Genomic DNA, 21,613 nt, shown 5'->3' with positions numbered 1-21,613 from the left:
ACAGCATTTAAAAGTTTGTATACAATCTATGCGTTTGACCTGAGCGCTCAAAAGGAAACTATAAAGTCTAATCGAGTGGATACTTCCCTATACATTGAAAGAGGAGAGAGTGAAGAAGTTGATACATATTGTTTGCTTTTGGAAGAAACAGAATTGCAGATTAATACAGATAATGGTGTGATGATTAGTCTCACATAATTTTTTGTTAAATAATTGAGTGGCAAAGTACCAACTGGGGTATATGTTAATCAAATCAATCTTCATAAACTATCATCTTGTGTTCAAAATCAAAAGGCTTGTACGATTAACGTTAATACAATTCAGAGAAAAGGAGCAGTAAGAATTGATGTTTTTCTCACAAGAGAACAGGTTAAAATCTTGAATGACACTGGCTCACTTAAAATTAAAATGACAAAACCAATGTTGAAAAAATATTCAATAAGAGAGACGAGTGGAGGAGTTCTCCCATTTCTAATTCCTTTATTTGCTGGTTTAAGTGCGGTTGGAGCATTGACGGGTGGTATTTCAACAGCGGTGAAAACTGCCAACGAAAGGAAGGCTCAACTCCAGGCTCAAAAAGAATTGGAAAGACATAACAAAGAGTTGGAGAAACAAATTAGTGGAAGTGGTGTAATTGTAGATTTTGCTGAAAAACTTGAAGGTCTGCCTGATAAAGCGAGATTGTTAGTTGGAGATATGCTTTCTTCTATAGCACAAGCAGGTGTAAAATTAACGAAAAGAGGTAATGGATTATATCTTTCTAATAAATAAATGAGCATTGATGAGTGGTTGAAAGAATTTGGAAAGAATACAACATCAAATTTACAACTTGTCAAATATTGTAAGAAATTAAAAATTCATAATGTGGTTATTTGTATGAGAGATGAATTAACAAATGTGCCAAAACATACAAAGAATATTATTATGAACTTAGAAGATAATAATGGGAACGGTTCTCATTGGGTTTGTATTTTTAATAGTCAAGACAAATATTATTTTTTATAGTTTTGGTCTTCCGCCACCTGTTGAAGTCATAAAATTCTTACAGAATGGTGTTTATCAAACATTTCAAGTCCAAGAATTAAATTCCAAGTGTTGTGGTCAATTATGCCTATATGTGTTATTTCAACTCAACAAAAACAAAAAAAATTTATGATATTATTTTTAATCTAATATAAATGACTTATGTTGGTAAAGATGGTTCTATCTTTGGTGTATCTCAAGAACTGGATATTGATTTATCAAATTATTACACAAAGGCACAGGCTGAACGACATAAATATAATATAACCAAAAATATTAACATGAAAAATGCTTATAAATTAAAAAATTATCCAACCCCAACTGAAGCGAATGACTTGGTGAGATTAAGTGATTTATCACAATATATATACTTAAATAAAACGGCTGTGTATTCCAAAGATACAGAAGTGTTGATATTATCTCCAGGTCATACAGAATTCACAGTTCGAATTAAAATAAATTTTTATAAAGAAGGGCGTATCGTTTGTATGAGAATAGAACAATGGGGGTATGATATGAATGATTTAGGGTATAATTGGTCATTTAAAATTAACCTCGAAGACCTGCAACAATTAAATCAGTCTCGTAAGGAAGAATATTATCCACTTGGTATCGAGAATGAGTTTTGTGGGGCTACGATTAGTAAACAACAAATAAAAGAATTTAATAAGGGTAAATATAATAATGGTTTTGCCCTTGTTTATCTCATGAAAACAGAAAAAACAGGATTATATATAATAAGTAAGGAAATACAAAATGATTTAACTATGGGAAGATGGGGAGGTGTTTCGTGCCATAATATTATTCTAACATATATTTCTAATACATAAATGACAGCAAGAAAGCTTCAAGAAAATTATCATTTCTGTGTTCAAGCATACCTTCAAGAAAAGGGTATTCGGTATTTTAATAAATATGTTCTTCAACATAAGAATGAGGTATTTTCAATAAAAGATTGGCATTATGCTGATGTTGATAAACCGACAACTTTAGATTTAATTAGAATGTTAAATAATGAAAAAATTATAAAGTTAAGAAAAGGTAAGGCTCTTTTAGAAATTCAAAAGAAATTTTATTGGTTTCCTGTTGTAAAAAAAATTATTTTGGATACAGGAATAACAAGAAATCCTGATGAATATATGTATAATATTCTATGGGGTGTAAGCGATTCAAGGATAGTAAGGGATGAGGAAGGAGTTGAAGAAGAGAGGGAAGAGGAGAAAAAGGAGAAGAGAGAGAAGGAGGAGAGGGAGAAGAAAGAGAAGGAGGAAAGAGAGAAGAGAGAGGGATGAAAGGGAGAAGAGAGAGAGGGAGGAAAGAGAGAAGAGAGAGAGGGAGGAGAGGGAGGAAAGAGAGTGGATGAATAAATATCAAAATATGAAAACCAGTGAGATTCAAAAAAGAATAGGGGTATTACAGAAAATAACTCAACCCACCGAGGAGGAAAACAAAGAATTTATAAGTCTATTTACAATACTTTCGACAAGACTATTGACATCGAGAAGACATGTATTTTAATTCAAGTTTTTCATTTTTTTTTTTTTCTTAAATAAATGGGGGAGAGAGTGAAGGCATTTCTAACGATTCTTTATGTTTTAAAAATTAAGATTCAAATGTGCATGTTGGAAACTAAAAAGGTTTTTGCACTCTGCAGGAATTTTTCTCATAAATAAATGAGTTATTGTCTCAAATGTAAAAAGAAAACTAATACTAAAAATATTTCATATATTAAAAGTAAAAATAACAGGGTTATACAAAAAGGTATATGTTCGGTGTGTGGTTCAAAAAAAAAATCAATTTATCTCCCAACACAAACTAGGAGGAGATATACAAAAGTTTTTATCAGGAAGTAAATTTACAACTACTGGAATACCAGGGGAATTACATCTTCCAGGGTATTCTTTCTGTGGTCCAGGCACAAACTTGGATAAAAGATTAGATGAGGCAGACAATCCTAAATCCTGGAGTAAGCCTATCAATAGAGTTGATGAAGTGTGCATGAGACACGATATTGATTATGGGAATACCACAACGTTGGAAGAAAAGCATGAAGCCGATAGAGAAATGTTGTATAATTTGTCTCTGATACAAAATCCAACCTTGAGAGAAAAAGTTGATCGGTTCATTGTGAAGAAGATGATCAGTGCTAAATTGAAACTTGGACTTGGAAATTCAAAAAACTTGTAAGCTCTAATGATGTCATTAAGATTGAAGAGCAATTAGCTGATGAATTACATAAACCAATATTCACAAAGTTTCAGAGAAGGAAAGTTTATTCCAAGGAAGTAGATTATATCTGGTCTGCTGATTTGATTGTACTCAATAATGATAAGGGGTACAAGTATGCTTTAACCGTTATTGATTTGAGGAGTAGATATGTGTGGGTTGTCCCTTTAAAAAACAAAACAGGTAATACTCTTATGTTAGCTTTTCAACAGATATTTAATAAAAGTAAGAGAAAACCTAAAAAAATTGTGGACTGATGAGGGTAGAGAGTTTTATAACAAGACATTTATGAATTTTCTAAAAAATAACAGTATTACATTATACAGTACCTTTAATGAAGGGAAGGCAGTTGTTGTTGAACGTTTTAATCGTACCTTAAAAGAGAGACTATATAAAAAATTCACACAACTCGGTTCACAACAATGGTCATCTTTTATTCAGGATATTGTGGATAAGTATAATGACACGATTCACACGGCAACAAATATGAAACCATCAGAAACATTTACAAAATTAAAATATGAAAAAGAGATTAATGTCAGAAAACCTAAGTTCAAAGTTGGTGATATCGTAAGAATATATAGGTGGAAATCTCATTTTGAAAAAGGTTATACGAAAAGATGGACCAACGAGCTTTTTAAAATTGTTGATGTAATAGATATGGTTCCTTGGACTTATAAGATATATGATTTGGAAGGGGAAGATATTTTAGGTTCATTTTATTCACAGGAATTACAAAAGACAAAGATAAATTGAAATTTTTTGACTCCGCCCCTTTTTGGCTCCACCCACACAAGCCCCCGCCCACACAAACCCCACACAAACCCCACCACACACCCCCCCACAAGCTCCAATAAATTGAAATTTTTGACTCCGCCCCTTTTTGACTCCGCCCACACACGCCCCTCCCACTGAAGCCCCGCCCACACAAACCCCACACAAACCCCACACAAGCTCCACACAACCTCCACCCAAAAACTCCACACAAGCTCCACACACACAAACCCCACACAAGCTCCACCCATATTCATCATATTCACATAATTAGTGATTAGTTAATTAGTTCCCCACACACACAACATGTTTATTTAATTAAAAAATTATCCACCCATCCACACAAGCTCCACTCATCCACTCATCCACCCATCCCCCCATCTCTCCACCCATCCATTTATCCACACAAACCTCATCCACATAAACCTCATCCACATTCACCCCTCCCACACAAACTCCCCCCACATAAACCCCTGCCCATATAAACCCTGCCCACATAAACCCCTCCCACATAAGCCCTGCCTACACAAGCTCCACACAAAAACTCCACACACATAAACCCCTCCCACACAAGCTCCACCCACATAAACCCCCGCCCACACAAGCCCCACCCACACAAGCCCCACCCACACACACACCCCGCCCACACACACCCCGCCCACACAAGCCCCTCCCACACACACCCCACCCACACAAGCCCCCACCGAAGCCCCGCCCACACAAGCCCCGCCCACACAAGCCCCACCCCCTCATCCCCCTGTGCGCCCCCACCTTTGACCCACCACCTCCCTCATCCCACCCCCACCCTTCCCCACACACACACATGGGGAGGGGAGGGATGGGATGAGGGGTGATGGGTCATTGGGGGAGCGCACCTACCCCCCCAACCCCCCCCCTTTACATCTCTTTTATTCTTTTCTTGTAATTCAGAATCAAGTAATTGTAAACAAAACAAATATAATTTATTAATATTGAAAATATTAAATATTCATTTGCGAGAATGTACAATCTTTCCCAGCAATCTTCTTCAGATGTCTTGTGATTTCGAAACTCAGACACCATATTCTGTTTTGAAACAAAAAGTGGATAATAATTAGGTTCTATAAAGATAATTACATGGTAATATGAATAAGCCTCGTTGACCACTGAATTAACACACCAGGAGCCTGTCATCCTTTCAAGGTCAATAAAATGAATTCCAGTGTACTGACAAAACCACGTCCAAACTAATGATGCAACCAACATAAGGCGACATTCTAAAGAGAGAGTGATATTAATAATAATTCAGAAATATTTACCTCCAGAAAATCATGTGTTGTACGAGTGATATTAATAATAATTCAGAAATATTTACCTCCAGAAAATCATGTGTTGTACAAGATTGCTTCAACAGCTGATGTTGTGCGATAGTGCTGAAAAAAAAATAATAATAAGTCAAGGGTATAGATGAAGAGACAGACAGGGAAAGCAACACACACACACACACACACACACACACACACACACACACACACACACACACACACACACACACACACACACACACACACACACACACACACACACACACACACACACACACACACACACACGCACACACACACACATGTGCCTCACCATTGGTTTAATTCATTCGAGATCAGAGACCAGTCATTATAAATCATTGGCCTCTTCAATAAGAGCAGAGAGAAGTAGGTAGAAAGACAGACAGAGAGAGAGGCACACACACGTGTCTCACCATTGGTTTAATTCCTTCGAGATGAGAGGACGTGATAAGACTTCATGCCACTCATTGTAAATGTCTTTCAATTCTCTTCTAAAATCATTGATCTCTTCAATAAGAGTATTAATTTCATGAACCACGTCGTGATATGTAAACTCAATTTCTTCCAATGCCCTGTCAGGGAAAAAAATATATATATATATATATATATATCAGAATTATCATGATTTAATTAATTATCATTTGCTTCATCGTTCAAAGAGAAAAGCATACACAAACTTACCAACTCTGTAGTGGGCTGTTGGCTTCATCGGAAGAAATATCGTCCATGCCTCAGTTGTAAAAATGAAAATCCCGTCTGGCAGAAACTTTGTCTGGCGAACCGCTTATAAAGCAACGATGAGGAGATTGCTTAATCATTGGGTGTGGGCACAGGAAATGACAAGCTTCTCTTAATGATCTCATCTGGCCACCGCCCGAGTTGCAAATCATTTTTGGACATAAACCACGCCATAAAAGTTTTGATTCAAATGTTTTCAGTTCGTGTTCTGAGATAAAATATAAACACGAGACCTTGTCTCACAGAATAGTTCCTATTTTTTCACAGCATGACAGTCCAAAACCACTTCCTCATTCACACAGCACGGCCGTGTCAAAAAAACACTTCCTCATTTTCACGGCATGAACTGAAAACATTTAAAACAAAACTTTTTTTCTGGCATGGTTTATGTACAAAAATGATTTGCAACTCGGGCGGTGGCCAGATGAGATCATTAAGGGAAGTTTATCATTTCGTAATGGCACAAAAGGAGTATCTTAAAAAATATAAAGATTCAAATGTTTTGTTTTTCAATATTTTAGATGGGGATTATTGTGCAAAGAAAATTAAACTATTGAAGGAATTTGAGAATGAACAAATGTTTATAGGTTCAATGAGTGAGCTAAACAATATGCATTGGTTATTTGATAAAGAGTGCCCCGAGGCTTAGACGTTTCAGATATTTCTTTCGAATCACCTTTAACAAATCTTTATCTTGTTGTATGGGTTATTTGATAAAGAGTGTCCCGGGGCTTAGGCGTTTCAGATATTTCTTTAGAATCACCTTTAACAAATCTTTATCTTGTTGTATGGGCTATTTGAATAGAGAGCCCCTAGGTTAAAAGGGGAAATAAAAAAATGACCGTTTTTACAGCCATTTTTCCCTGCTGTGCAGGGGTTTGGCTTTTTCTTGAGGCAATGTTTTATGGCCGGATGCCCTTCCTGACACCAACCCTGGTCGCCTCTTACGACACACAGGGATATGGTACACCTATTCTAACCGGGGCATACACCGGGACCAGTACACTGGCACTCATTTCGCCGACCTCGGAAGGATGGCAGGCTGAGTCAACCCCCTGGTGTTAATTCAGCAGCCAACGGGATTTGAACTCAGGACCCTGGGATCCCAAGCCGCCACCCTAACCACTAAGCCAACACCAGGCTCCAGGTTAAAAGGGGAGACAAATAAATATACCTTGGGCTAAAAAGGGGATTTATTTTTTAGGGGAAAAAAAAAGAAAAATTTCATGGCTGAAAATCCCCCATTCATTTACATGGGGAAAAGTGAGCCAGAACCAGTATTCTTTCCCTACTAGGGTGGTCCAAAATCATAAGGAAAAATTCAAAATTTGAATATTCTCGGGGCATGTTGATTATTTTGTTCTACCTGACTAGAAAATACTCCTGGCCAAATTTGCCACAGTTCCAAAAATATTTAGGGGTCCATCAAGAGGAAGGAAGTTGTTACATCCGGTGGGAGAGAAGACGTCAGTGGGAGAGAGGGAGACGTCAGTTGAGGTTTCGGTTCGCTGTCGGTCGGTGTTAAAAGTACTCTTATTTTTCTTTTTTTTATCTCTAATTTTTTTCTTCTTCTTTTTGATTCCCAGAGCGAGTGAATATGGCATGTTCTCAACGGAAAATCATGGAACTGTTCCTCTTGGATCAACCATCACTGCCCACTGCCCACTGAGAACATTTTATGCTCTTTCCTTTCATTTTTCGTATTAGTATTGTGACATTATAATGAATCCGTTGAGAGACTTTGATGGACCTCTAAACCACCTCCAAATCTGCTAATTTTTTGTTTCTTTGCGTTTTTCAACGTCAGGAACGATTTGGCAAACATGCCCGCGAGAAATTCGAACTTTCATTTTTTTGGACCACCCTAATATGTATGTATGTATGTATGTATGTATGTATGTATGTATATATATATATATATATATATATATATATATATATATATATATATATATATATATATATAAATAAATAAACATGTACATGCATTTAACAAAAACCATGGATGCATTACTATTCCAGGGTATTCAGCAGCTTGGGGACATGCTTACATCGTCAATATTTATTAATTTTAAGAAGGTGGAACCCTCTCAGGTGTGTATGAGAGAGAGAGAGAGAGAGAGAGAGAGAGAGAGAGAGAGAGAGAGAGAGAGAGAGACAGAGACAGAGACAGAGACAGAGACAGAGACAGAGACAGAGACAGAGACAGAGACAGAGACAGAGACAGAGACAGAGACAGAGACAGAGACAGAGACAGAGACAGAGACAGAGACAGAGACAGAGACAGAGACAGAGAGACAGAGACAGAGACAGAGAGAGAGACAGAGAGAGAGAGACAGAGACAGAGACAGAGACAGAGACAGAGACAGAGACAGAGACAGAGACAGAGACAGAGACAGAGACAGAGACAGAGACAGAGACAGACAGATTCATAACTCCAAGACCATGAAACATAGCAGCTTGAAACTTTGCATGCATACAAGGAAGTGCATGAGTGAAAATTGGGTGTTTGGGTTAATTAAAACTCTCCTTTTGAAAATAATTAACGGCCTTATTAAATTATATCGTTCATCAGGCGATCCTCAGCCACCTCACTCTCTGGGGTCTTAAGGAGTTTCCTGGGTAACCTCGCTTGGGTCGGAAGCTGCCATGTTTTTTGGCCTGCTCAACAATACCTTGATGTGAAACAGGCCGCAACGATTTCTTAACGATAAAGATTTTTTTTCCACTTTCCTCACTCATATTATCGAATGGCTGTTCATCATAGCTATGAATCATTGGGTACATCGCTTTTGTACGTGCTATACTTTTCAAATTAGGAGCTTGGCGCAATTTCTTCCATTCTATGATAAGGAATTTAAAGGGATTTGGAGTTAAATGGATCCACTATGGTATACAGCCACAGCCTGACCAGCCGTTCCTTATCAACCTTTTCATTGGAGTGCTTGCTTGAGTGCTGAAGCCACTTGCCAAGTGCCCTCCAGTCGATAGCGGTACCGTGCTACATCATTCTGAGCGAATCGTTCACTCACTGCGGAATATTTTGCCGTGACAAATCATCCAGAGCGAGTGGTTCGTGCTCCGCCACCCAGAGCGAGTGATTTGTGCTCCGTCACCCAGAGCGAGTGGTTCGTGCTCCGTGCTCCGCCACCCAGAGCGAGTGGTTCGTGCTCCGTGCTCCGCCACCCAGAGCGAGTGGTTCGTGCTCCGTGCTCCGCCACCCAGAGCGAGTGGTTCATGCTCCGTGCTCCGCCACCCAGAGCGAGTGGTTCGTGCTCCGTGCTCCGCCACCCAGAGCGAGTGGTTCGTGCTCCGTGCTCCGCCACCCAGAGCGAGTGGTTCGTGCTCCGTGCTCCGCCACCCAGAGCGAGTGGTTCGTGCTCCGTGCTCCGCCACCCAGAGCGAGTGGTTCGTGCTCCGTGCTCCGCCACCCAGAGCGAGTGGTTCGTGCTCCGTGCTCCGCCACCCAGAGCGAGTGGTTCGTGCTCTGTGCTCCACCACCCAGAGCGAGTGGTTCGTGCTCTGTGCTCCGTCACCCAGAGCGAGTGGTTCGTGCTCCGTGCTCCACCACCCAGAGCGAGTGGTCCGTGCTCTGTGCTCCATCACCCAGAGCGAGTGGTTCGTGCTCTGTGCTCCACCACCCAGAGCGAGTGGTTCGTGCTCTGTGCTCCGTCACCCAGAGCCAGTGGTTCGTGCTCCATGCTCCACCACCCAGAGCGAGTGGTTCGTGCTCAGTCACCCTTAGCAAGTTGTTGTGAAACAACACCCAATTTCCGAGTTGTTTGCCATACTAACGAGCACAATTTTTTTTCCACCCGTCTCACACACAGCTATTTTTAAAGGTTAATGTTTGTGAACATATTCCTGAGACGTTGATATAAATGCAACGTTGTTTTTCAGTGAAAGCTACTCAAGGTTTTTCTGTTGTACACAGTACGTTCTGTAGTTGGTAATCACACTGACTCCAATCTGCCCATTCCCCAAAAATTGCCAATATCGGCCAAGCACTAAGCCTGGCGTTGGCTTCGCGGTTATGGTGGTGGCTTGGGATCCTAGAGTCCTGAGTTCGAGCCCTGTTGGCTGTTGAATTAATACCAAGGGGTTAACTCAGCCTGTCATCCTTCCGAGGTCGGCAAAATGAGAGCCAGCTTGCTGGTATCCTGTGTCGGAGTGGTGACCTGTCCAGGATTGTACCCAATAGCCAAGGAGACTGCAACAGCAGCACCGACGCTCTGCACAGAGTATGGTCCCAATGGATGGATGGACTAGTGTGTGTGTGTGTGTGTGTGTGTGTGTGTGTGTGTGTGTGTGTGTGTGTGTGTGTGTGTGTGTGTGTGTGTGTGTGTGTGTGTGTGTGTGTGTGTGTGTGTGTGTGTGTGTGTGTGTGTGTGTGTGTGTGTGTTGTTCATAAAGCACAACATATTCTCTCTGCCAACTCCCCTACCCCTACCCCATCTATATCTCTCTATCTACATCTCTCTATCTACATATCTCTATCTACATATCTCTATCTACATATCTCTATCGATATCTATCTCGCTATCTAAATCTATCTCTCTATCTAAATCTATCTCTCGATCTAAATCTATCTCTCTATCTAAATCTATCTCTCTATCTAAATCTATCTCTCTATCTCTATATCTCTTATCTCTTTCCTTGCTTTACCCCCTCCCAATACAATGTAGCACCCTACTCCCACACCTCTTTTTTTTCTCTCCCTTTCATTCTTTTCTCTTTCTGTGTGTGTCTGTCTGTCTTTGTCCATATCCAGAAGGTGGTTATGTCCAGACAGGAGTTTGTCTCCGCAGCTTGGCTCCAGACGAGCGGGCAGTGTTTTTGTCCAGAGGGGAGTTTTTCTCTGGACGTGTCCAGGCAGTGTTTGTCTCCGGACGGCTTGGTTCCAGATGCGTCCGGGCGCTATTCATATTCTGACTGGTAGAAAATGTATTTCAGACACTATCTTGCTTCCATCTTCACTGTTATTCTACGCAGAAGCATTTTAATGAGACATTATGAATCGTAATTAACGCTTCACTGCATGTCTGCCTTCCCTTCCCCCACCCCTCACTCCACCTCCTCACTCTCTTCCCCCCTTATAACTCCTCACTCTCTTCCCTCTCTCTTTCTCCCACCCAACTCCCTCTCACCCCTATTCCCCCCCCCCCCTAATCTCAATATTGCCAATCAGCGAAGCGACGGGTGGCATTTGCTAGTTTATAACATAAAAGGAGCTTGACCTCAGCGTGCCAGAGTCCGTCCATCCCAGTCTGCATGCATTACTCAACAATTGCCCCATAGGAGATACCACTAATCAAGCCAAATCTGAAAACAGTATGATGCAGTTGAGTAATTTGAGGATAGATAGATCAGTTGCAAACAGTATGATGCAGTTGAGTAACTTGAGGATAGATAGATCGGTTTCAAACAGTATGATGCAGTTGAGTAACTTGAGGATAGATAGATCGGTTTCAAACAGTATGATGCAGTTGAGTAATTTGAGGATAGAGAGATCGGTTTCAAACAGTATGATGCAGTTGAGTAACTTGAGGATAGATAGATTGGTTTCAATTTACATTTGAACAAAAACCCTCCCTCCTTTTTCACTTAAAATAATGGTGGGTCTCATTCAATCCCGTTTCGATATATCGAGAAAACGCGAGCTATATTCAATGCTCTGTTTTTTCAACATTTCCATTTTATTCATAATCACACCCTATCAAACAACATTTCCGATGATACACCACCTTTTAAGGCATTACATAGCAGGTTGCTCTGTTTGCAATACAGGTGAGAAAGGATACGAACAAAAAAGCAGCTGATATTCAATAAATTTATTTGCACGATTTTTAAAGGGTGAAAGTTGATTTTTATTTATTAACCTCCGCCATCGAAGATCGGAGGTTACTGTTTTCACCCCTTTCTGTTTGTTACCTTCGCAAACTTTGTTGCGAAGGTTATGTTTTGATCGCTGTGTATATGTGTGTTTGTTTGTTATTCGCATAACTCCAAAAGTATTGAACTGAATCGCAGCAAATTTGGTGGGATGATTGGTTATTATCCGAGGACCATTTGATTAGATTTTGGAAGCGATCGGGTCAAAGGTCAAGGTCATGAAAAGGTCAAAATCGTCTTTTTACCATAGCGCGGTCAATTTGTATCCAATTTGCATGCAACTAATGCCAAAATGTTCAGAATTCAATGTCCCATCTTGTGATATGTGACATGACACAATGACGTAATAACCCTGATTAGCGGTTGGGAGTCAAAGGTCAGGGGGGGTCACGACATTGCAAAATGTGCGGTTTTAGTCATAACACGGTCAATTCTTATCCGATTTGCATGAAACCAACACCAAAATGTTGACTGTTCTGTTCCCCACACTCCAATACCAATTACAAAATTAAGAGTACAAAGGTCAAGGTCGAGGTCATGAAAAGGTCAAAATCGTCATTTTGCCATAGTGCGGTCGATTTTTATCCAATTTGCATGCAACCAATGCCAAAATGTTGTGAATTCAATGCCCAATCTTGTGATATACGATATGACACAGGAAATTTAATGTTTTTAAGCCATAACACATATGAGATGGCAGATGTGGTATGGGGTTAAATACCCTCACAATCAACGGTTTCTGGGGGTGGGGGGGGGCAAAAAGTAGCGTTGGTGAAGGTATGCGCTCTACTGAGTGCCCATTCTAGTTTGTTTGTTTGTGAACAGTATTACGGAAAAACTCCACGACGGATTTCGACGAAACTTGGTGGGGGATTAGGTCTGGTCCAAGGATCATGGCATTAGATTTTGGACAAGGTCCAAAATCCAATATGGCCACTATGGCGACCATTTTGAAAAAATATTTGAAATTTTTTTTATGCATTTCTACATGTTTTAAGTGATTTCCAACCCCCCCCCCCCCAAAAAAAAATTGTTAGAGAAAAAAAAAATTTGCAACTTTTTTTTTCAACAAAATTTCGATTTTTTTTGCATTTCTACATGTTACAAGTGATTTCCAACAAAAAAACATGCTAAAATTATAATTGCGGCTGATTTTGGAACTTCAGGTGGATATACCCACGTAAAATCAATTTCTCTTTCAAGGAATCTTTTTATGACGAATGAATTGAGTATGTAAAAGTTAACAGTAAAAGGGAAAGTTTCAAACTATAACTCTGTGAGCACTGTTGACGTCAAATTGAATGAATAGGATATCAGGTTCACTTGAGTGACCTAGCAGTATTGGCGGCGGAGGTTTTACTCTACCGAGTGCTCCCCCTCTAGTTTTATCTGGAAGCGTCGGGTCTTACATTGTAGTTACATATTATACGAACATCAAAGCTTGGTGTTGGCTTAGTGGTTAGGGTGGCGGCTTGGGATCCTAGGGTCCTGAGTTCGAGCCCCGTTGGCCGCTGAATTACAATACACCAGGAGGTTGACTCAGCCTGTCATCCTTCTGAGGTTGGCAAAATGAGCACCAGTGTACTGGTAAGGGGGACACTGCATCAGCGGCATAGCCGCGTCCCAACCAATGATGCAACCAGCAGCCACAGGCTGCACTCGATAGAGATGCGAACATCAAAATATCAAAATGTACATTCTTCAATCAAATGTATTATAAGATCATCACACAGAGGCGTTAGTGCTGCAGAAGCTGCTCCTCAGGCGCTCATTATGCTGGGTGATTTACTGTTGCCTTCCCAGCAGTCAGGACAGGGATTTGGAATTTGTTCAGGGTACCGGCAATAACTCACCTACTCTTCGCGGAACACACAAAGGATGCTCAACATCAGTGTTGGCAGACAGATCCACGAGCAGAACACCCGTCCGATGGATGGACGGCACACACATTGATAAATCATCCATAGGAAACACCAGGGTGACAACTTATAGTGGTCCAGAGATTTAAAACCAGGCGAGACAGCTCAAATGTGAGTTCAGATACCTTCAGGTTATCCTGCCATCCTAACATGTACATAAATGAGAGAATCTTTCGCTAAGCACTTTGACAACTGCTGACTCTCAAAAGTGCACTTATTCTGTTAGTTCAAAGTGGTTGCCAGAAATCAAAGGGAAACCATTCAAGCTCAGGCTCTGAATGCAGTGCTGTACCCCATTTGGGACACACCAAATGACTCAGAGTAATCCATCATTCCCTTTTGGCTGTAAAGTTCAGCTCCCAGGCTATTGAACGCACAAAGAATGGAACAAAGAACAAAAAAATAGATTTTTTTTTTTTTGTGCATCAAATGGTTTCATTTGTTACAAAGAGAGAATTATAAGCACGTTTTTTAAAAGTACTTCAAAAAGTACGAGACAAGAGCAGCACAAGCGTGTAATAAAAGGGTTGTTATGCATCCTCGGAAAATTGTCCCCTTTGAAAGAGAACAAAATCTTGTGGTGTTACTCATGAGGAGTGAAATGAGCAACACAAAACGAGAACCCACGTTAATCTTCAAAGCAACAGAAACAACTGTGGTCCTCAAGGCTAACAGGTCAAAAGCAGGCCATTAACAATTATTTTAAATATCAACACCAATCAGTAGATTAAATCGATGTTGAACAAAAAAGCAAGCTACAAAGTCCAACGCAAGGAACCATATACGTCTCTTCCTCATTGAAGAACGTCATCAAATTTTTTTATTTTTTTTAAATTACGAAAAATTTCAAATGGCCCAATTAGCCTCACACTCTTGTGATGAAAACAAAGGGATGGAATAAAGTTTAAATAAAATACTGTTATGGTTTTGGAAAACTTACCCCAGGGGAGAACAGACATGGACACTTCGGTGACCCGACAATTAGTTACTTCATTAGTCTTTGTGAAGATAGTCCTTGGACCCCGTTGAGGGATTTGTTTGAATGGGTATGCATTGGTTAGGTTGTATTTCCCCGGTGTAATGTCGCCATCCTCCACCTCTGTTACCTTCAATCTTTCCTTCTTCACACCATCATTCTGTTCAACCTCTGCTACTTTCAATCATTCCTCCTTTTCCCCATCGGTCCATCCCCCGTCCCCACCCCTGCCTTTCTCAATACACCAATACCTTCACCAAACATCCTTTCAACAATCCCTCTTTTTTCCCCATCGGTCAGCCCCCCCCTCCCTCCCCGCCTTTCTCAATTCACCGATAACCTCTGCTTCACCAAACATCTTTTCAATCTTTTCAACAATACCTCTTTCTCCCTCAACGGTCCATTACCCCCTCCTCTGCTCCTTTTGACAATCCTTTCTTCACCCCCATCAGTCTTACCTTTAATCCCACGGCCGTTCGGTCATCCCTTGGTCCGGCGGAGTTCCTCTCCATTTTCACTCCATTCTTACATGCATGTTCATGGCCCAGCATGCAACGCTTGGTGCTTGTGGCCTGTGGGATGACGATTCTCGTGTATGTCCAGTGCAGGCCTGTACAGGTGAATGGTTGCACACGAGGGAAGGGGCAGAGACTGTCCCAAGCATTCCCTCAGAATGACATGGCATTTTCAAGCCACATCATGGACCCGCAGCCCCCCTCCCCCCTCCCTCCCTGCCTGTCTCAATTCACCGATAACCTCTGCTTCACCAAACATCTTTTCAATCTTTTCAACAATACCTCTTTCTCCCTCAACGGTCCATTACCCCCTCCTCTGCTCCTTTTGACAATCCTTTCTTCACCCCTATCAGTCTTGCGTTTAATCCCATGGCCATTCGGTCATCCCTTGGTCTGGCGGAGTTCCTCTCCGTTTTGTACTCCATTCTTACATGCATGTTCATGGCCCAGCATGCGACGCTTGGTGTTTGTGGCCTGTGGGATGACGATTCTCGTGTATGTACAGTGCAGGCCTGTACGGGTGAATGGTTGCACGCGAGGGAAGGGGCAGAGACTGTCCCAAGCATTCCCTCAGAATGACATGGCATTTTCAAGCCACATCATGGACCCGCAGCCCCCATCGGCAGTGTACCATTGAGGGACAGACTCTTATGACCCGGGACGAAAAAAAGAGCTCACGAGAGGAAGGGAAAGAGACGTAGAGGGACTGAGAAGGCTTGTGAGGGAACGGAAAAAAAGCGTGAGGGTGAAGGAAGAAAGGTTTCACGAGCCTTTCTTGTGGTGTCACGAGCAGTTGGTGGTGTCAAGCTTCTGTGGGGAAAAAAGCACTCCTTCCACAAGCGTCGTCCTGCGATCTCGATCCTGTCGGACACAAAGGACGAGGAGGGTGAGTGGCAGCACCTCATTGATGGGGGCCTGAGGAAGAAGAAGCTGAGGCAGAGGAGGGCGAGTCGCATAACGAGCTGGCATATCTGGGACGCCGGAGAAGACTCGCCTGCTGGGTCTGGGCACCTCGGGGATGCGGCTGCGTGTTCCATCATGCCACATCGCCACTGCCCATCTTTTCCATCCATATTCCTCCATGTTCAGTTGTATATTTTTGGCTTGCACATCCGTCAGGGTGTGTGATGTGAGGGAGAAAAGGAAAGACTGCTTTTCTTTTCTCCATACTTTACTTCTCTTATATTTAAAAGTTTGTCTTGTTATATTCTTCTCCCCTGAGTGAAAGATGGTCAAGTCTTTTATGTAAGCAAGATTGTGAAAGAAATGAATATGTTATGTTTAAACTGGCTCTTATGTGCTTTTTGCTTTCTTGCTTAAAAAAAAAAAAAAAAAAAAAAATTAAAAAAAAAAAAACTTGCTTTGAAGTGTGCAATAAATAATTGTTTAGTTATTTCCAATCTGTCTCAGTTACCTTTTCCTTTATTGGTCTGATGGTGCACAAGTATAATTTGAAGGGAAGTTGTACCCCACCAGATTTGCTATTTAGCCGGTGAGTACTTGGCAGCTCCGCAAGGCTGCTCCCGATACGGTAAGTTAACCCAAGTATGCAGAGGGCACGAAACTCACTTAGTGGGGTCAATCCAACAGAAACGGTAACACACGAAGTACTGTAACCCTGCCAGGATTGGTGGTACCAATCGGTGTCTTATAAACCCCCTTCTTCCCCACCCCCCGAGCGTGGAGTTATCTGTGCCCAGCGGCCTCAGGACCGGGCGTCCGGGAGGGACCCAAGTGCTTCCTCTCGTAGCAAGCCCGGAACCCCGGATTGGTAACAATATGTAATGTACAGATCTATTGAAGATGGGCATGGATATCTATCCTATTTTTACGGGGTTTGGAGCGAGTGTGCAGGGGTGCACATGGGGGTTTCTCGGAAACACCACTCAAATTTCGAAACTGAAGCCGACGTGTCATGGATAACTTTATGGTCCGACGGGTTGTTCAGCAACCGCAAACACTGGTTAGGGCAACTAGATCCAACAGGGTGCTCACGCCCAATGTCGCGTTACCTATTGGTGATCTAGTTACCTCAACTGGAGACTGCGCTTTAAACGTCCCACCCTTATTTACTTATCAAGTACGGTCGAGCGAAACTGTGGGTGGGGCATTGGCTAGCTTGCATAGCAAATCAGTGAGGTACAACTTCCCGTCTACTTATCAAGTACACACTATGCTGAACCAATGATAGAAACGACAATGAGCAGGTTTGAAATGTTTACCAAAATAAACAGCACGTATCTACAAACATGTATGTACAAAAGCAAAGATCACAAGCATGCATTCATAAAGCAATAATAAAGCACCAGTCAAGCAATAATCAAACAATAATCAAGCATTTACGGGCAGGCAAAGACACAAGAGAAAAGTAGTTACCGTTAGCACATAAGCCCCTCATAATGTTATTTATTTCTCGAGACTTAAGACAGGCTTGCCATTACTCATCCAGGAAAGTAGACAGAAAGAATGAGAAGACAGAGAAAGAACGAAGTGCAAGCTCGACTCCTGATTCACCGTAAACAGACAGGTGGGCCTGCATCTGGCCCAATTGAAGGGTAAGGAAGGATAGGGGATATAGGGTGTGCCGGTGTGGTGTCGGAAATGCGGTGCATAAGTGGTTGAAGCCACCGGGTTCAAAGATCACTGACTGCCGTCTCTCCTTGGACCCCTCGGGTTAGTTCTCCCAATTCGGCGATAGCTTGTGCAAGTGACAGCTCGTACAGGTAACAACCCTCTGCCCCGGGATTCTCCGCGGCCTGAGTGGGGGAGGGGTCGAGCCGGCGGGGGGGGGGCACAACAACAGAAACGACCGTTACATCAGTGCTGCAGAGGATGAGAACAACCCTCTGCCCCGGGATTCTCCGCGGCCCGAGTGGGGGAGGGGTCGAGCCGGCGGAGACGCATAAAAGGGGAGGCACAAGCTGGTCAGGGTCAAAGAGGAGAGAGAGGAGAGAGAGGGCAGAGGAGCGGAAGAGCTCAAGAGCTCCGGACGAAAGAGCATTTCCCCGACCTGGACATCTAGTCTTGCTGGAGCACTCGTCTCATGGAGCCTGTCTGGCCGGTAGTGGTCGACGCAGTCCTTATCCTCCTCACCCCGATGAAGAGCTCGAGCGACGCCAGTCCCCGCAGAAAGCGCAAGGGTCGCCCGCCGGTGTCCGGGTTCGGCTCGCCTCACCTACCAGCTTGAAGACCGCACAAGGTGGACAGGTCCAAGATAGGTCTCAATAAAGACCATTTGGTCCGGTCATTTTGGGGTATTTGTGTATGCACGTGTGTGTCTGGGGCCCCGTCTTTAAGTAGTAAACTGTTAAGTGCCTTTGCTGTATATACTTGCATTTGTTATATTCGGTTTAGCTCTGCGTTTACGTGCTTCCCTAGTTTTCCCCCATTACTGTATAAACTAGAGGGGGAGCACTCGGGAGAGTGCAAAAACCTCCGCCGCCAATACTGCTGGGTCACTCATGTGAACCTTATATCTTATTCATTATTATATGATGTCAACAGTCCTGACAGTTATAGTTCTTTTCTCCAACATTTTTTTTTGGGGGGGGGGGGGTTGTAAATCACTTAAAACATGTAAAAATGCAAAAAAAAATAAAATAAAATAAAACAAAATCGAAATTTGGTTGAAAAAAAAAAGTTGCAAAAATTTTTTTTTCTCTAAATTTTTTTGGGGGGGGGTTGGAAATCACTTAAAACATGTAGAAATGCAAAAAAAAATTCCCCTTTTTTTTAGGGGGGGGAAAAAAAATTTTGGGGGGTGGAAATCACTTAAAACATGTAAAAAAAATTTTCTCAAACAATTTTTTTTGGGGGGGGGTTGGAAATCACTTAAAATATGTAGAAATGCAAAAAAATTCTCTAACAATTTTTTTTTGGGGGGGAGGGTTAGAAATCACTTAAAACATGTAGAAATGCAAAAAAAAAAGTTCTCTATTTTTTTTGGGGGGGGGGGTAAAAACAATTTTTTGGGGGGGGTTGGAAATCACTGAAAACATGTAGAAATGCAAAAAAAAAAAAAAATTCTCAATTTTTTTTTCAGTTCCAAAATTTTGGACCAAGTCCAAAATTTAATGGCATGATCCTTGGACCATACCTAACCCCCCCCCCCCCCACCAAGTTTCGTCGAAATCCGTCGAGGAGTTTTTCCGTAATACTGTTCACAAACAAACAAACAAATAAACCAATGTCACCTGCAGGGTGACCCGTATCTTGCCAAAAGGTGACCACGTGTGACTTATTTAAGGTCACATTGAGGTGAACAGAGCTGCTATCCACCAGGAGCGACTACTTGAGGAATATCTGCCTACGAGAGATTCCGATGAGAATCGTTCTACAGAGTAACCATGAAAAATATGCTTTTGCCTCATAACGTCACCAAATGACGTCATAATGTCTCAAGCTTGACATATCTAGAAAGCATATCATCGAGGTGTTCAATTTGAGGTACTACACGATATGGTTCCTAAAACTTGAAAATTTGACCTTGGGGTCAAATATGTTTGACCTCAGGCGCTAACCATGAAGGTCAAGGCCAATAGCCACCAAAAATTAATCATCTGAGCGCCAGACCATGAACTATATTCCCATGAAGTTTGAAGACGATCCGATCAAAATTACTCAAAAATAAGGGTTTCGTCGACTCCCCTGATTTGCGACAAAGTGACCTTGACCTTTGACCTTGACCTTCAAAATTTTATGCGCTGAAAGGGACCTCTATAGGCCTCTGATATGCGAAGTTACAAAAATTTCCAATGATAACTGTGCTCTGCAGAGTGATTTATATGTGATTACAGATTTTAAAAAAAACCATCTGAAGGTCAAGGCCAATCACCACCAAAAATTAATCAGCTGAGCGCCAGACCATGAACTATAATCCCATGAAGTTTGAAGACTATCCGATCAAAATTACTCAAAAAATAAGGGTTTCGTCGACTCCCCTGATTTGCGACAAAGTGACCTTGACCTTTGACCTTGACCTTCAAAATTTTGTGCACAGAAAGGGACCTCTATAGGCCTCTGATATGCGAGTTACAAAAATTTCCAATGATAACTGTGCTCTGCAGAATTTTTTATACGTGATTACAGACAAACAAACAAACAAACAAAAAAAAAATACAAGCTGACTAACATATCTTGCAAAAACTTCGTTTTGGCAAGATAACAAACAAACAAACAAACAAACAAACAAACAGAAAGGGGTGAAAACAGTAACCTCCATCCATCTTTGAAGATGGCGGAGGTTAATAAACCCCATTTGTTCAATGTTTCAGCTCGTTCGTGTCCATTCTTGCATTGACTGAGCGTGTCACATGCTGGGGAATTAGCAGGCCACTACCGTGGCTGTTGTAACGGGACAATCGGACCGACGGAACTCGGCGATCAAACCGCTCGGGTCGCACACGGAACGAGCACGCTAAGCAGCTCGTTCCGTACGGGTGCCGTCGAGGGTGTGAAGACTCGGTAGATCGCAACGTGGTCTGTAGGTATTTTAAAGATTTGGCAAATAACCCTGTACCACGTGATAGAAATATTGGCCCTTCACGGTCCAAAAAGGGGACCCGGACTTTTCCGGAGTTTTCCGAAGAAGTACGATCTGAATTCCGGGTGATCGGTCGAGCCAACTCTGCAACTCCATCTCGCGGTCGTGCTCGCGGCCGGCGCCCGGCCCCGCAACACTTTAACTTGAGAAGAGATTAATGGATTTCAATGAAACCAATAACGGTAGATTCAGCAAACACCCAGGAAGCATGTAGACACATTACAGTGGGGAAGGGACACAGTAACAAACTTCGACAAGCACATGCTCTGTTGTTTCCACACAGAAACCACACACGAATGCAAAACATGTATTAATGGTATAAACTAGTCTATTTTTTGTCAGGTCAGGCCAGATTAGATCTGTGACTTGCTACAGGTACCACGTAAACCCGTATTAACCTGTTTCATGGTCGGGTTGTCGGCGACTAAAGTCTCCCCCACCAGGTTTTCTGGTGAGGAGGGTGTATGGATGTGGACACCCAGCAGGATTAAAAACAAAACCTGTCAAAGGGCAGAGGACCTCCTTGTGAGCCAATGGCCATCCACATCTAGCGCCCAACTGTCTGCTGACATCCTCCTGCAGTTGGGTTACTCTTTTTAGGAGGTTGGTGGCATGACTTGCACTCCGGCCACCATAAAACCCTGCACTCTGCAAAACACAAGAAAACCGGAAAGAGAATTGAA

The 21,613-nt window shown here is 42.1% G+C and overlaps 1 protein-coding gene and 1 long non-coding RNA gene across 2 annotated transcripts in view; both read right to left on the bottom strand.

The window, feature by feature from the left end:
• The window catches only part of LOC147029664 (activin receptor type-2A-like), a 176,856-nt gene that overhangs the window by 106,660 nt on the left and 48,583 nt on the right, over window positions 1-21,613 (bottom strand). The window lies entirely within an intron of this gene.
• On the bottom strand, window positions 4,964-16,705 carry LOC147029667 (uncharacterized). Its single transcript, XR_015056008.1, has 4 exons — window positions 6,030-16,705; window positions 5,762-5,920; window positions 5,378-5,435; window positions 4,964-5,088 (listed from the first exon to the last, which is right to left on the bottom strand). It is a non-coding gene; the product is annotated as an uncharacterized LOC147029667 (long non-coding RNA).

This window comes from Eptatretus burgeri, chromosome 3 (genome assembly GCF_056783735.1).
Source record: "Eptatretus burgeri isolate ZD-2024b chromosome 3, Ebu_testis_v1, whole genome shotgun sequence".
Lineage (NCBI taxonomy): Eukaryota > Metazoa > Chordata > Myxini > Myxiniformes > Myxinidae > Eptatretus > Eptatretus burgeri.
This window is presented reverse-complemented; position numbering and strand designations above follow the sequence as displayed.